The following is a 17,227-nucleotide window of genomic DNA, read 5'->3' as shown; positions in this document are numbered from 1 at the left end:
AGACATAGACTTGCTTCTTCAGCATTGTCCACATGTTTAAGTCAGGACTTTGGGAAGGCCATTCTAAAACCTAAATTCGAACCTGATTTAGCCATTCCTTTACGTTTTTTGAGGTGTGTTTGGGGTCATTGTCCTGTTGGAACACCCAACTGCGCCCGAGACCCAACCTCCCCCCTGATGATTTTAGCTTGTCCTGAAGAATTTGGAACTAATACTCCTTTTTCATTGTCCCATTTGAAGCACAATACTACCACCAGCATGTTTGACTGTAGGTATGGTGTTCCTGGGATTACAGGCCTCACCTTTTCTCTTCCAAACATATTGCTGGGTATTGTGGCCAAACAGCTCATTTTTTGTTTCATCTGACCACAGAACTTTACTCCAGAAAGTTTTACCTTTGTCCATGTGATGTCAGATGAAACAAAAATGTAGCTGTTTGGCCACAACACCCAGCAATATGGTTGGAGGAAAAAAAGGTGAGGGCTTTAATCCCAGGAACACCATGCCCACCGTCATTGCTGTTTGTATACTAACATTGCTGTATTTATAATAATATTGCTGTATATATACTGCATATAACATTGCTGTATTTATAATAATATTGCTGTATATATACTGCATATAACATTGCTGTATATATAATAATATTGCTGTATATATACTGCATATAACATTGCTGTATTTATAATAATATTGCTGTATATATACTGCATATAACATTGCTGTATATATAATAATATTGCTGTATATATACTACATATAACATTGCTGTATTTATAATAATATTGCTGTATATATACTGCATATAACATTGCTGTATTTATAATAATATTGCTGTATATATACTGCATATAACATTGCTGTATATATAATAATATTGCTGTATATATACTGCATATAACATTGCTGTATATATAATAATATTGCTGTATATATACTGCATATAACATTGCTGTATATATAATAATATTGCTGTATATATACTGCATATAACATTGCTGTATGTAGACTTTTGACCCAGCATATTTGGTCACGTTTTCAGTAGAGCCATAATAAATTCATAAAAGAAGCAAAGTTCATTGTTTTTAGTGAGCAACAAGTATGTGCTCCAATCACTACATCACACAAAATAAGGGTTGTAGAAATGATTGCAAATGGCCATGACATGATGTTCTTTACAAGTGTATGTAAACTTTTGAACACAACTGTATTTACATCATCCTCACAAGACAACCAAACTTGTCATCCACAATATATTTAAGAATGATGTTTGTAATGAAGTATAAAGTTAGTAAAGATGTGAGAGTAAGAAGTAAACAAAGCTGTTCTGTGTAACACAACTTGATGATGTTTCCTATAATAAACATCCAGTAGTTGATGTTGTCGCTCCTTCTCCTCTTTTCTTGGACAAAGTTCCTCCTCGTACTTTGCTCTCCTTCTTTGGCACATTTTCCCACAATCACAAGACTTTACACTCACATTAGTTCCCTACTTAGCGATGTTTAAATAACGTCCTTGTCTCTTTGTTAGCAGCTAACAAGCTAAGCTAACTAGCCAGCTAAACTAGCTGCAAGCTACCTTAAGTGAAGCTATCAAACAGGAGAAGTAAACTCAGACTGATGTATCCGGCTACAAACAATTATTAACCGTGTGTACTCTATGAAACAACATATATGTAAAAATACAGAAATATAATGCCCGCCTTTAGGCCTTCTCCGTCAGACGCCATCTTGCTTTATCACCCCATCGGTCCAATCAACCTATCCCCAGGTGCATGTCTTTGGAAGTGGGAGGAAGCCGGAGTACCCGGAGGGAACCCACGCATTCACGGGGAGAACATGCAAACTCCACACAGAAAGATCCCGAGCCTGGATTTGAACCCAGGATTGTAGGACCTTCGTATTGTGAGGCAGACGCACTAACCCCTCTGCCACCGTGAAGCCCTCACTTACTTACCATGCTTCTTTAGTCCTTCCATCGATCCATTTTCTACCGCTTATTCCCCTTTTGGGGTCGCGTTCTTTGGTGTCATCTGTACTTCAATAACAATGTCATCATAAACCATTACATACAAAACAAACATTAAAAAATACGTTGTTCTTTATGAAATCGCACACCTTAAAGATGTATCTAGCAGCCTTAAATGGAAAACAAAACGATTTTTTTTACTCTTTTATAATAATTCATTTATTTCTGAAAAGGTAAAATATATTTTTTGTTAGGTTTTTAGTAAGTGCTTCATTTAAAAAATATCATCATTTAAAAAATAAATGATGCGATGGGAGTTAGTGGCGCCCCCGTGCGTCATTCGTTGCAATGACAGAAGTGGTTAAAATTGTGGCGATACACCTTGTCCATCCATTTTCTACCGCTTATTCCCTTTTTTTTATTCCCTCTGAACACCAGGTTGACTGATGGATGCCAGGTTGATTGACAATTGAAAGGGTGAAACTGTAGGACACAAACATTGTAAATGCATGAATTAAATGAACTTAATAATGTCATATCACAGACCACAGACTATCAAGTATTCCATGTGACTTAAATCTAAGTTTAACTTTGTCACACACCACTGTATGTATTGTTATAATGACTAAATACCAGTGACAGATGAGATGTCTACTATTTACCGGTGAATTCTATAAGTAACAGTACAACAAACGTCCACTAGATAGAGGCAGATGACAACAAATGAAAGTTAGCTGGCATGGACAAGTGATGTAATCAGAGATCGTCTAACATCATAAAAAACACACATTTCACAGCTAAATATGATTCATTGTGTACTATAAACATTAAAGATAGGTACATACGAAGAGCATGAGATGTAATAGTTGGTCAAATCCCCTCAGGTGACTAGAGGGCGCCTTGTTAGACACTGACTCCAAACCCGGGTTGGCCAAACTCTCTCTCCACACGACTCTGGAAAGGAGCACACATCAGTGACCTCTAGAGGACTACGCCAGTAAATACACAACATTGCTACTATGTCTTACATTGTTGTATTCATATATGTTTATTCATCCATCCATCCGTCTTCTTCCGCTTATCTGAGGTCGGGTCGCGGGGGCAGCAGCCTAAGCAGGGAAACCCACACTTCGCTCTCCCCAGCCACTTCGTCCAGCTCCTGGATCCCGAGGCGTTCCCAGGCCATCCCGGAGACATAGTCTTCCCAAGGTGTCCTGGGTCTTCCTGGTGGCCTCCTACCGGTCAGACGTGTCCTAAACACCTCCCTATGCGTTCAGGTGGCATCCTGACCAGATGCCCTAACCACCCCATCTGACTCCTCCATATGTTTATATTAATATATGTTTATATTGTTCACAAAATGAAAGTCTAAACCATTCAATGATTTTGAAAACGTTCCTTGAATTTACTGGGTGGTGTGATCAATACCAACATGTACAGTAACGCCCACAAACACTTGCCTTTTGTCAGCAAAGTTCTTGTAAAAAAGAAAAGCTAATGTCCCGCCTATCCTCCCCCGAGCCACTCACGACTTCATCTGGGACACAAAGGACAAGACAAAAAGTGAAAGACAGCTTTAAGGACTTCAACACAAAATGTGTGCATCCTTTCTAACGGCCACTGGGGGGCAGTAGAGGTAACTATTCCAGCAAGGTTTTCCAAAGTGTTTTACAAGGTCTGACTCCAATTGCCTACCTGGTCTGTGTGACTACACTCTGGCAACCCATGTTGTCTGATATAGTCCTCAAACATACATTTTGCTACTGTAAAGACACGCTGGAAAAGGTTGACATAGCGTGTAAAGTAGTCTTTAAACCACAAGTACACACCTGTTGTCCTGAGATGTAACAGGTAACTCAGTAATATTCATAGTAGCAGATCTTATCATGTTGAAATGTACCATCTTTATCTTTCATGATGGTCCCTGCTCTTAAAGGCCTACTGAAATGAGATGTTCTCATTTAAAGGGGGATAGCAGCTCCATTCTATGTGTCATACTTCATCATTTCGCCATATTGCCATATTTCTGCTGAAAGTATTTAGTAGAGAACATCCACGATAAAGTTCGCAACTTTTGGTCGCTAATAAAAAAGCCTTGCCTGTACCAGAAGTAGCAGACAATGTGCGCGTGACGTCACGGGTTGTGGAGCTCCTCACATCTGAACATTGTTTACAATCATGGCCACCAGCAGCTAGAGTGATTCGGACCGAGAAAGCGACAATTTCCCCATTAATTTGAGCGAGGATGAAAGATTTGTGGATGAGGAAAGTTAGAGTGAAGGACTATGAAAAAAATGAAAAAAAAGGCGACGGCAGTGGGAGCGGTTCAGATGTTATTAAACACATTTACTAGGATAATTCTGGAAAATCCCTTATCTGCTTATTGTGTTACTGTTAGAAAAATTGTGTGTAAATTATCAAAAAACTTTCAGCTCTCTGAGATTCCGCTGAGCAGTTGAGAGCGTTACTAGTGTTTTAGTGAGATTATATGGTACCTGAAAGTCGGAGGGGTGTGGCCACGGGTGTGGTGACCGCCAGTGTCTCTGAGGGAAGCCACGTTTCCCGACAAGGCGAAGCGAAGGCAGCCATTAGGGCCAGGCTGAGCTTTTCTTCCCCCTCCTCCACGGTGGAAGCATCCCACGTTCGGGGGCAGCCGGTCGGAGGAGGCAAGAGAGTCCGCAGCTGCCTCTTTGACAGGTGCAGGAGGAACGACGCATGCTCTCCGCGCATGTCTACGGTAAGAGCCAACTTATTACCACAATTTTCTCACCGAAACCTGCCGTTTGACATGTGTTAGGGAACCGTGTTCGCTTGACCGCTCTGTTCCATAGTAAAGCTTCAACGTCATCTTTCGGGAATGTAAACAAGGAAACACCGGCTGTGTTTGTGTTGCTAAAGGCAGCCACAATACACCGCTTCCCACCTACATCTTTCTTCTTTGACGTCTCCATTATTAATTGAACAAATTGCAAAAGATTCAGCAACACAGATGTCTAGAATACTGTGTCATTATGCGATTAAAGCAGACGACTTAAAGCTGGGATCGGGGCTGGAACAACATGTCCGCTACAATCCGTGACATCACGCGCACGCCTCATCATACGCGTCATCATACCGCAACGTTTTCAACAGGATACTTCACGGGAAATTTAAAATTGCAATTTATTAAACTAAAGCGGCCGTATTGGCATGTGTTGCAATGTTAATATTTCATCATTGATATATAAACTATCAGACTGCGTGGTGGCTAGTAGTGGCTTTCAGTAGGACTTTAAGTGGCTTGAAACAAGCGTCCAGTCAATGTTTGGCTTTACCGTGTCGGATTTCACATTTCACTTTCCTTTTCTTGGATGCTTTGCCACCAGAAGATTCAGCCTCACACTTTTCCCCTGCTCCCACTTTTAGTAGTTTGGCCACAGCGATTCAATGGCATGAATTGTTTCAGCTTTAGTTTTTACTTCCTGATCCAACACTGGCTTGGAATCTAACCCATGCAAGGCAGAAGTGCCAAATGTGACTGACGATCCCAAACAGAAAGAAAAGTCTAAAATGGGTGAAGTCAGCAGAAAGCGTCAGATGGACACAACAACTGTGCCAAGAGCCAAGGTGAAAGATGTTCTTCTGCTTGGAGACGGCACATATCTAACATTAACATACACACCTTGATGAGTTACCCACTACAGGGTATCTGCAGGTTTCAGCAAGTCAAATGTAAGACTTTTTAAGACCTTTTTAATGCCACCTTGAGTGAAATTTAAGACCGGAAAAAATGATAAAAAAATCTATAAATATAAGCGATGGTTGGGGATCCCACTGTACTACAACCTCAATGACAATCAGTCAAGTTTACTTTTTGTATGTTTATTAATAAACAAACTGATAAGCACCACTCTGCCAAACAGCTTATCAAAAATCTTGAGAGATCCAAAAACTTTGAAATCCAAAACAAACAAAGCAACACCAACGCCAGTAAAAACATAATAACCCAGGTGAGGGTAAAAATAAATGACATTTGGTCAATAATAGTGCAAAACAGTATTATAACATTAACAACAAAACATGGACATCCAGTTGTTTCTTCTTCGTGCTGTGATTCAGTGTTTCATCGAACATTAACACATACCGAGACCCGTTGACTTAGTCGAATAGCAGCTTTTGGATGTGAGGTGCTAATCCGTGTCTGCTAATATATGCTGTTTTATCCCTTCCCCAGGAAAATGTATTAGCAACCTGAGAATCAGGAAACATCACACGAAAAAGATGGCCAATCCCGTCAGTTGAGGTGTAGGATTGATGTTTCACCACAGTGTGCAAGATCCATAACACCTGGGATTTTAATGTTGCTGTCCCGCCGAAGATTAGTGTCAGGTCAGTGCTGCTAGCGGCAGTTGTTGCTAGCTGGGGGGGGTGTTGGCGCTGGACCCAAGCAGAACTGAGAGATGCCCGGTGTTTGTTTTTGGCTCTCTGCCGCCATTTTATGCTTACCGCACTGCATGTGCGATTCCACAGCTCTAATTCTCATGTTTGAAATCCCTCTTACAAAGTAAGCACCTGGCCTCCTCGGGATTGGCAACAGGCTTAAGACAGCTTTTAAACCGGCTGTCCTCCAGCCAACACTCGCAAAACTTGCATTTCCCCATGCTGACTGAAAGGCGGGACGCCAGGAAGAAAGGAAGGAGTCTGCGTGCGACCCGACTATGCGCGCGACTGACACTGAAATCACTCACTTTTACTCAAAGACGTGCTGTAACTTTTACTCAAAGACGTGCCCCGAAAAAAACCCCCCCAAAACTGGCCCGACAATTTAAGACCATTGAGTACTGAATTTAAGACCATCTTAGGAATTTCTAATAAATGTAATACTTTTTAAGGCCTTAATTTTAGATACATGAATTTAAGACTTTTTAAGACTTTTTAAGGATCCGCGGATACCCTGCCGCTATATTTCTAAAGTCTGTGCTGAGCAGTTTGTCAGCACAATTCCTTCATCTAGTTAAGGTCTCACTTCAGACTGGAACATTTGCAAAGCCCTTAAAGGGGCTGTTTGCAACATTTACACAGATGTCTAGAGGGCGCTAACTTTCCAATTGATTTCACACAGCATATCCCTCCTTCTTTCAGCTTCTAGGACGTAATGATGTAACTACATACCTGCGTAACACATGCATTAGATGTTAGCTAATAATAGTCATTTGGATGTAATGATGTAACTACATACCTGCGTAACACATGCATTAGATGTTAGCTAATAATAGTCATTTGGATGTAATGATGTAACTACATACCTGCGTAACACATGCATTAGTTGTTAGCTAATAATAGTCATTTGGATGTAATGATGTAACTACATACCTGCGTAACACATGCATTAGTTGTTAGCTAATAATAGTCATTTGGATGTAATGATGTAACTACATACCTGCGTAACACATGCATTAGATGTTAGCTAATAATAGTCATTTGGACGTAATGATGTAACTACATACCTGCGTAACACATGCATTAGATGTTAGCTAATAATAGTCATTTGGATGTAATGATGTAACTACATACCTGCGTAACACATGCATTAGTTGTAAGCTAATAATAGTCATTTGGATGTAATGATGTAACTACATACCTGCGTAACACATGCATTAGTTGTTAGCTAATAATAGTCATTTGGATGTAATGATGTAACTACATACCTGCGTAACACATGCATTAGATGTTAGCTAATAATAGTCATTTGGATGTAATGATGTAACTACATACCTGCGTAACACATGCATTAGTTGTTAGCTAATAATAGTCATTTGGATGTAATGATGTAACTACATACCTGCGTAACACATGCATTACATGTGGCTGTTGTTAGCTAATAATAGTCATTTGGATGTAATGATGTAACTACATACCTGCGTAACACATGCATTACATGTTAGCTAATAATAGTCATTTGGATGTAATGATGTAACTACATACCTGCGTAACACATGCATTAGTTGTTAGCTAATAATAGTCATTTGGATGTAATGATGTAACTACATACCTGCGTAACACATGCATTAGATGTTAGCTAATAATAGTCATTTGGATGTAATGATGTAACTACATACCTGCGTAACACATGCATTAGTTGTTAGCTAATAATAGTCATTTGGATGTAATGATGTAACTACATACCTGCGTAACACATGCATTAGATGTTAGCTAATAATAGTCATTTGGATGTAATGATGTAACTACATACCTGCGTAACACATGCATTAGTTGTTAGCTAATAATAGTCATTTGGATGTAATGATGTAACTACATACCTGCGTAACACATGCATTACATGTGGCTGTTGTTAGCTAATAATAGTCATTTGGATGTAATGATGTAACTACATACCTGCGTAACACATGCATTAGATGTTAGCTAATAATAGTCATTTGGATGTAATGATGTAACTACATACCTGCGTAACACATGCATTAGTTGTTAGCTAATAATAGTCATTTGGATGTAATGATGTAACTACATACCTGCGTAACACATGCATTAGATGTTAGCTAATAATAGTCATTTGGATGTAATGATGTAACTACATACCTGCGTAACACATGCATTAGTTGTTAGCTAATAATAGTCATTTGGATGTAATGATGTAACTACATACCTGCGTAACACATTAGATGTGGCTGTTGTTAGCTAATAATAGTCATTTGGATGTAATGATGTAACTACATACCTGCGTAACACATGCATTAGATGTGGCTGTTGTTAGCTAATAATAGTCATTTGGATGTAATGATGTAACTACATACCTGCGTAACACTTGCATTACATGTGGCTGTTGTTAGCTAATAATAGTCATTTGGATGTAATGATGTAACTACATACCTGCGTAACACATGCATTAGATGTGGCTGTTGTTAGCTAATAATAGTCATTTGGATGTAATGATGTAACTACATACCTGCGTAACACATGCATTAGATGTGGCTGTTGTTAGCTAATAATAGTCATTTGGATGTAATGATGTAACTACATACCTGCGTAACACATGCATTAGTTGTTAGCTAATAATAGTCATTTGGATGTAATGATGTAACTACATACCTGCGTAACACATGCATTACATGTGGCTGTTGTTAGCTAATAATAGTCATTTGGATGTAATGATGTAACTACATACCTGCGTAACACATGCATTAGTTGTTAGCTAATAATAGTCATTTGGATGTAATGATGTAACTACATACCTGCGTAACACATGCATTAGATGTTAGCTAATAATAGTCATTTGGATGTAATGATGTAACTACATACCTGCGTAACACATGCATTAGTTGTTAGCTAATAATAGTCATTTGGATGTAATGATGTAACTACATACCTGCGTAACACATGCATTACATGTGGCTGTTGTTAGCTAATAATAGTCATTTGGATGTAATGATGTAACTACATACCTGCGTAACACATGCATTAGATGTTAGCTAATAATAGTCATTTGGATGTAATGATGTAACTATATACCTGCGTAACACATGCATTAGTTGTTAGCTAATAATAGTCATTTGGATGTAATGATGTAACTACATACCTGCGTAACACATGCATTAGATGTTAGCTAATAGTAGTCATTTGGATGTAATGATGTAACTACATACCTGCGTAACACATGCATTAGTTGTTAGCTAATAATAGTCATTTGGATGTAATGATGTAACTACATACCTGCGTAACACATGCATTAGTTGTTAGCTAATAATAGTCATTTGGATGTAATGATGTAACTACATACCTGCGTAACACATGCATTAGATGTGGCTGTTGTTAGCTAATAATATTCATTTGGATGTAATGATGTAACTACATACCTGCGTAACACATGCATTACATGTTGGCTAATAATAGTCATTTGGATGTAATGATGTAACTACATACCTGCGTAACACATGCATTAGTTGTTAGCTAATAATAGTCATTTGGATGTAATGATGTAACTACATACCTGCGTAACACATGCATTACATGTGGCTGTTGTTAGCTAATAATAGTCATTTGGATGTAATGATGTAACTACATACCTGCGTAACACATGCATTAGTTGTTGGCTAATAATAGTCATTTGGATGTAATGATGTAACTACATACCTGCGTAACACTTGCATTACATGTGGCTGTTGTTAGCTAATAATAGTCATTTGGATGTAATGATGTAACTACATACCTGCGTAACACATTAGATGTGGCTGTTGTTAGCTAATAATAGTCATTTGGATGTAATGATGTAACTACATACCTGCGTAACACATGCATTAGATGTGGCTGTTGTTAGCTAATAATAGTCATTTGGATGTAATGATGTAACTACATACCTGCGTAACACATGCATTAGTTGTTAGCTAATAATAGTCATTTGGATGTAATGATGTAACTACATACCTTGCGTAACACATGCATTACATGTGGCTGTTGTTAGCTAATAATAGTCATTTGGATGTAATGATGTAACTACATACCTGCGTAACACATGTATTAGTTGTTAGCTAATAATAGTCATTTGGATGTAATGATGTGACTACATACCTGCGTAACACATTAGACGTGGCTGTTGTTAGCTAATAATAGTCATTTGGATGTAATGATGTAACTACATACCTGCGTAACACATGCATTAGTTGTTAGCTAATAATAGTCATTTGGATGTAATGATGTAACTACATACCTGCGTAACACATGCATTAGTTGTTAGCTAATAATAGTCATTTGGATGTAATGATGTAACTACATACCTGCGTAACACATGCATTAGATGTGGCTGTTGTTAGCTAATAATAGTCATTTGGATGTAATGATGTAACTACATACCTGCGTAACACATGCATTAGTTGTTAGCTAATAATAGTCATTTGGATGTAATGATGTAACTACATACCTGCGTAACACATGCATTAGATGTGGCTGTTGTTAGCTAATAATAGTCATTTGGATGTAATGATGTAACTACATACCTGCGTAACACATGCATTACATGTGGCTGTTGTTAGCTAATAATAGTCATTTGGATGTAATGATGTAACTACATACCTGCGTAACACATGCATTACATGTGGCTGTTGTTAGCTAATAATAGTCATTTGGATGTAATGATGTAACTACATACCTGCGTAACACATGCATTAGTTGTTAGCTAATAATAGTCATTTGGATGTAATGATGTAACTACATACCTGCGTAACACATGCATTAGATGTGGCTGTTGTTAGCTAATAATAGTCATTTGGATGTAATGATGTAACTACATACCTGCGTAACACATGCATTAGTTGTTAGCTAATAATAGTCATTTGGATGTAATGATGTAACTACATACCTGCGTAACACATGCATTAGTTGTTAGCTAATAATAGTCATTTGGATGTAATGATGTAACTACATACCTGCGTAACACATGCATTAGTTGTTAGCTAATAATAGTCATTTGGATGTAATGATGTAACTACATACCTGCGTAACACATGCATTAGATGTTAGCTAATAATAGTCATTTGGATGTAATGATGTAACTACATACCTGCGTAACACATGCATTAGTTGTTAGCTAATAATAGTCATTTGGATGTAATGATGTAACTACATACCTGCGTAACACATGCATTAGTTGTTAGCTAATAATAGTCATTTGGATGTAATGATGTAACTACATACCTGCGTAACACATGCATTACATGTGGCGGTTGTTAGCTAATAATAGTCATTTGGATGTAATGATGTAACTACATACCTGCGTAACACATGCATTACATGTTAGCTAATAATAGTCATTTGGATGTAATGATGTAACTACATACCTGCGTTACACATGCATTAGTTGTTAGCTAATAATAGTCATTTGGATGTAATGATGTAACTACATACCTGCGTAACACATGCATTACATGTGGCTGTTGTTAGCTAATAATAGTCATTTGGATGTAATGATGTAACTACATACCTGCGTAACACATGCATTAGTTGTTAGCTAATAATAGTCATTTGGATGTAATGATGTAACTACATACCTGCGTAACACATGCATTAGATGTGGCTGTTGTTAGCTAATAATAGTCATTTGGATATAATGATGTAACTACATACCTGCGTAACACATGCATTAGTTGTTAGCTAATAATAGTCATTTGGATGTAATGATGTAACTACATACCTGCGTAACACACGCATTAGTTGTTAGCTAATAATAGTCATTTGGATGTAATGATGTAACTACATACCTGCGTAACACATGCATTAGATGTTAGCTAATAATAGTCATTTGGATGTAATGATGTAACTACATACCTGCGTAACACATGCATTAGTTGTTAGCTAATAATAGTCATTTGGATGTAATGATGTAACTACATACCTGCGTAACACATGCATTAGATGTTAGCTAATAATAGTCATTTGGATGTAATGATATAACTACATACCTGCGTAACACATGCATTAGTTGTTAGCTAATAATAGTCATTTGGATGTAATGATGTAACTACATACCTGCGTAACACATGCATTAGTTGTTAGCTAATAATAGTCATTTGGATGTAATGATGTAACTACATACCTGCGTAACACATGCATTAGATGTGGCTGTTGTTAGCTAATAATAGTCATTTGGATGTAATGATGTAACTACATACCTGCGTAACACATGCATTACATGTTAGCTAATAATAGTCATTTGGATGTAATGATGTAACTACATACCTGCGTAACACATGCATTAGTTGTTAGCTAATAATAGTCATTTGGATGTAATGATATAACTACATACCTGCGTAACACATGCATTAGTTGTTAGCTAATAATAGTCATTTGGATGTAATGATGTAACTACATACCTGCGTAACACATGCATTAGTTGTTAGCTAATAATAGTCATTTGGATGTAATGATGTAACTACATACCTGCGTAACACATGCATTAGATGTGGCTGTTGTTAGCTAATAATAGTCATTTGGATGTAATGATGTAACTACATACCTGCGTAACACATGCATTACATGTTAGCTAATAATAGTCATTTGGATGTAATGATGTAACTACATACCTGCGTAACACATGCATTAGATGTTAGCTAATAATAGTCATTTGGATGTAATGATGTAACTACATACCTGCGTAACACATGCATTACATGTTAGCTAATAATAGTCATTTGGATGTAATGATGTAACTACATACCTGCGTAACACATGCATTAGTTGTTAGCTAATAATAGTCATTTGGATGTAATGATGTAACTACATACCTGCGTAACACATGCATTACATGTGGCTGTTGTTAGCTAATAATAGTCATTTGGATGTAATGATGTAACTACATACCTGCGTAACACATGCATTAGTTGTTAGCTAATAATAGTCATTTGGATGTAATGATGTAACTACATACCTGCGTAACACTTGCATTACATGTGGCTGTTGTTAGCTAATAATAGTCATTTGGATGTAATGATGTAACTACATACCTGCGTAACACTTGCATTACATGTGGCTGTTGTTAGCTAATAATAGTCATTTGGATGTAATGATGTAACTACATACCTGCGTAACACATTAGATGTGGCTGTTGTTAGCTAATAATAGTCATTTGGATGTAATGATGTAACTACATACCTGCATAACACATGCATTAGATGTGGCTGTTGTTAGCTAATAATAGTCATTTGGATGTAATGATGTAACTACATACCTGCGTAACACATGCATTAGTTGTTAGCTAATAATAGTCATTTGGATGTAATGATGTAACTACATACCTGCGTAACACATGCATTACATGTGGCTGTTAGCTAATAATAGTCATTTGGATGTAATGATGTAACTACATACCTGCGTAACACATGCATTAGTTGTTAGCTAATAATAGTCATTTGGATGTAATGATGTAACTACATACCTGCGTAACACATTAGATGTGGCTGTTGTTAGCTAATAATAGTCATTTGGATGTAATGATGTAACTACATACCTGCGTAACACATGCATTAGTTGTTAGCTAATAATAGTCATTTGGATGTAATGATGTAACTACATACCTGCGTAACACATGCATTAGTTGTTAGCTAATAATAGTCATTTGGATGTAATGATGTAACTACATACCTGCGTAACACATGCATTAGATGTTAGCTAATAATAGTCATTTGGATGTAATGATGTAACTACATACCTGCGTAACACATGCATTAGTTGTTAGCTAATAATAGTCATTTGGATGTAATGATGTAACTACATACCTGCGTAACACATGCATTAGATGTTAGCTAATAATAGTCATTTGGATGTAATGATGTAACTACATACCTGCGTAACACATGCATTAGTTGTTAGCTAATAATAGTCATTTGGATGTAATGATGTAACTACATACCTGCGTAACACATGCATTAGTTGTTAGCTAATAATAGTCATTTGGATGTAATGATGTAACTACATACCTGCGTAACACATGCATTAGATGTGGCTGTTGTTAGCTAATAATATTCATTTGGATGTAATGATGTAACTACATACCTGCGTAACACATGCATTACATGTTAGCTAATAATAGTCATTTGGATGTAATGATGTAACTACATACCTGCGTAACACATGCATTAGTTGTTAGCTAATAATAGTCATTTGGATGTAATGATGTAACTACATACCTGCGTAACACATGCATTACATGTGGCTGTTGTTAGCTAATAATAGTCATTTGGATGTAATGATGTAACTACATACCTGCGTAACACATGCATTAGTTGTTGGCTAATAATAGTCATTTGGATGTAATGATGTAACTACATACCTGCGTAACACTTGCATTACATGTGGCTGTTGTTAGCTAATAATAGTCATTTGGATGTAATGATGTAACTACATACCTGCGTAACACTTGCATTACATGTGGCTGTTGTTAGCTAATAATAGTCATTTGGATGTAATGATGTAACTACATACCTGCGTAACACATTAGATGTGGCTGTTGTTAGCTAATAATAGTCATTTGGATGTAATGATGTAACTACATACCTGCGTAACACATGCATTAGATGTGGCTGTTGTTAGCTAATAATAGTCATTTGGATGTAATGATGTAACTACATACCTGCGTAACACATGCATTAGTTGTTAGCTAATAATAGTCATTTGGATGTAATGATGTAACTACATACCTTGCGTAACACATGCATTACATGTGGCTGTTGTTAGCTAATAATAGTCATTTGGATGTAATGATGTAACTACATACCTGCGTAACACATGCATTAGTTGTTAGCTAATAATAGTCATTTGGATGTAATGATGTAACTACATACCTGCGTAACACATGCATTAGTTGTTAGCTAATAATAGTCATTTGGATGTAATGATGTAACTACATACCTGCGTAACACATGCATTAGTTGTTAGCTAATAATAGTCATTTGGATGTAATGATGTAACTACATACCTGCGTAACACATTAGATGTGGCTGTTGTTAGCTAATAATAGTCATTTGGATGTAATGATGTAACTACATACCTGCGTAACACATGCATTAGTTGTTAGCTAATAATAGTCATTTGGATGTAATGATGTAACTACATACCTGCGTAACACATGCATTAGTTGTTAGCTAATAATAGTCATTTGGATGTAATGATGTAACTACATACCTGCGTAACACATGCATTAGTTGTTAGCTAATAATAGTCATTTGGATGTAATGATGTAACTACATACCTGCGTAACACATGCATTAGTTGTTAGCTAATAATAGTCATTTGGATGTAATGATGTAACTACATACCTGCGTAACACATGCATTAGATGTTAGCTAATAATAGTCATTTGGATGTAATGATGTAACTACATACCTGCGTAACACATGCATTAGTTGTTAGCTAATAATAGTCATTTGGATGTAATGATGTAACTACATACCTGCGTAACACATGCATTACATGTGGCTGTTGTTAGCTAATAATAGTCATTTGGATGTAATGATGTAACTACATACCTGCGTAACACATGCATTAGTTGTTAGCTAATAATAGTCATTTGGATGTAATGATGTAACTACATACCTGCGTAACACATGCATTAGATGTGGCTGTTGTTAGCTAATAATAGTCATTTGGATGTAATGATGTAACTACATACCTGCGTAACACATGCATTAGTTGTTAGCTAATAATAGTCATTTGGATGTAATGATGTAACTACATACCTGCGTAACACATGCATTAGTTGTTAGCTAATAATAGTCATTTGGATGTAATGATGTAACTACATACCTGCGTAACACATGCATTAGATGTTAGCTAATAATAGTCATTTGGATGTAATGATGTAACTACATACCTGCGTAACACATGCATTAGTTGTTAGCTAATAATAGTCATTTGGATGTAATGATGTAACTACATACCTGCGTAACACATGCATTAGATGTTAGCTAATAATAGTCATTTGGATGTAATGATGTAACTACATACCTGCGTAACACATGCATTAGTTGTTAGCTAATAATAGTCATTTGGATGTAATGATGTAACTACATACCTGCGTAACACATGCATTAGTTGTTAGCTAATAATAGTCATTTGGATGTAATGATGTAACTACATACCTGCGTAACACATGCATTACATGTGGCTGTTGTTAGCTAATAATAGTCATTTGGATGTAATGATGTAACTACATACCTGCGTAACACATGCATTACATGTTAGCTAATAATAGTCATTTGGATGTAATGATGTAACTACATACCTGCGTAACACATGCATTAGTTGTTAGCTAATAATAGTCATTTGGATGTAATGATGTAACTACATACCTGCGTAACACATGCATTAGATGTGGCTGTTGTTAGCTAATAATAGTCATTTGGATGTAATGATGTAACTACATACCTGCGTAACACATGCATTAGTTGTTAGCTAATAATAGTCATTTGGATGTAATGATGTAACTACATACCTGCGTAACACATGCATTAGATGTGGCTGTTGTTAGCTAATAATAGTCATTTGGATGTAATGATGTAACTACATACCTGCGTAACACATGCATTAGTTGTTAGCTAATAATAGTCATTTGGATGTAATGATGTAACTACATACCTGCGTAACACACGCATTAGTTGTTAGCTAATAATAGTCATTTGGATGTAATGATGTAACTACATACCTGCGTAACACATGCATTAGTTGTTAGCTAATAATAGTCATTTGGATGTAATGATGTAACTACATACCTGCGTAA

At 36.7% G+C, this 17,227-nt stretch overlaps 1 long non-coding RNA gene across 2 annotated transcripts; it reads right to left on the bottom strand.

The window, feature by feature from the left end:
• Window positions 1-1,084: 1,084 nt before the first annotated feature.
• LOC133547424 (uncharacterized) lies at window positions 1,085-8,002 on the bottom strand. 2 transcript variants are annotated; one of them, XR_009805482.1, is made up of 3 exons: window positions 2,997-7,923; window positions 2,814-2,922; window positions 1,085-2,451 (listed from the first exon to the last, which is right to left on the bottom strand). It is a non-coding gene; the product is annotated as an uncharacterized LOC133547424 (long non-coding RNA). The 2 variants fall into 2 exon arrangements; XR_009805481.1 differs by lacking the exon at window positions 1,085-2,451 and having other exon boundaries at window positions 2,758-2,922; window positions 2,997-8,002.
• Window positions 8,003-17,227: the final 9,225 nt, after the last annotated feature.

Source organism: Nerophis ophidion, unplaced genomic scaffold (assembly GCF_033978795.1).
Source record: "Nerophis ophidion isolate RoL-2023_Sa unplaced genomic scaffold, RoL_Noph_v1.0 HiC_scaffold_99, whole genome shotgun sequence".
NCBI classification, from domain to species: domain Eukaryota; kingdom Metazoa; phylum Chordata; class Actinopteri; order Syngnathiformes; family Syngnathidae; genus Nerophis; species Nerophis ophidion.
This window is presented reverse-complemented; position numbering and strand designations above follow the sequence as displayed.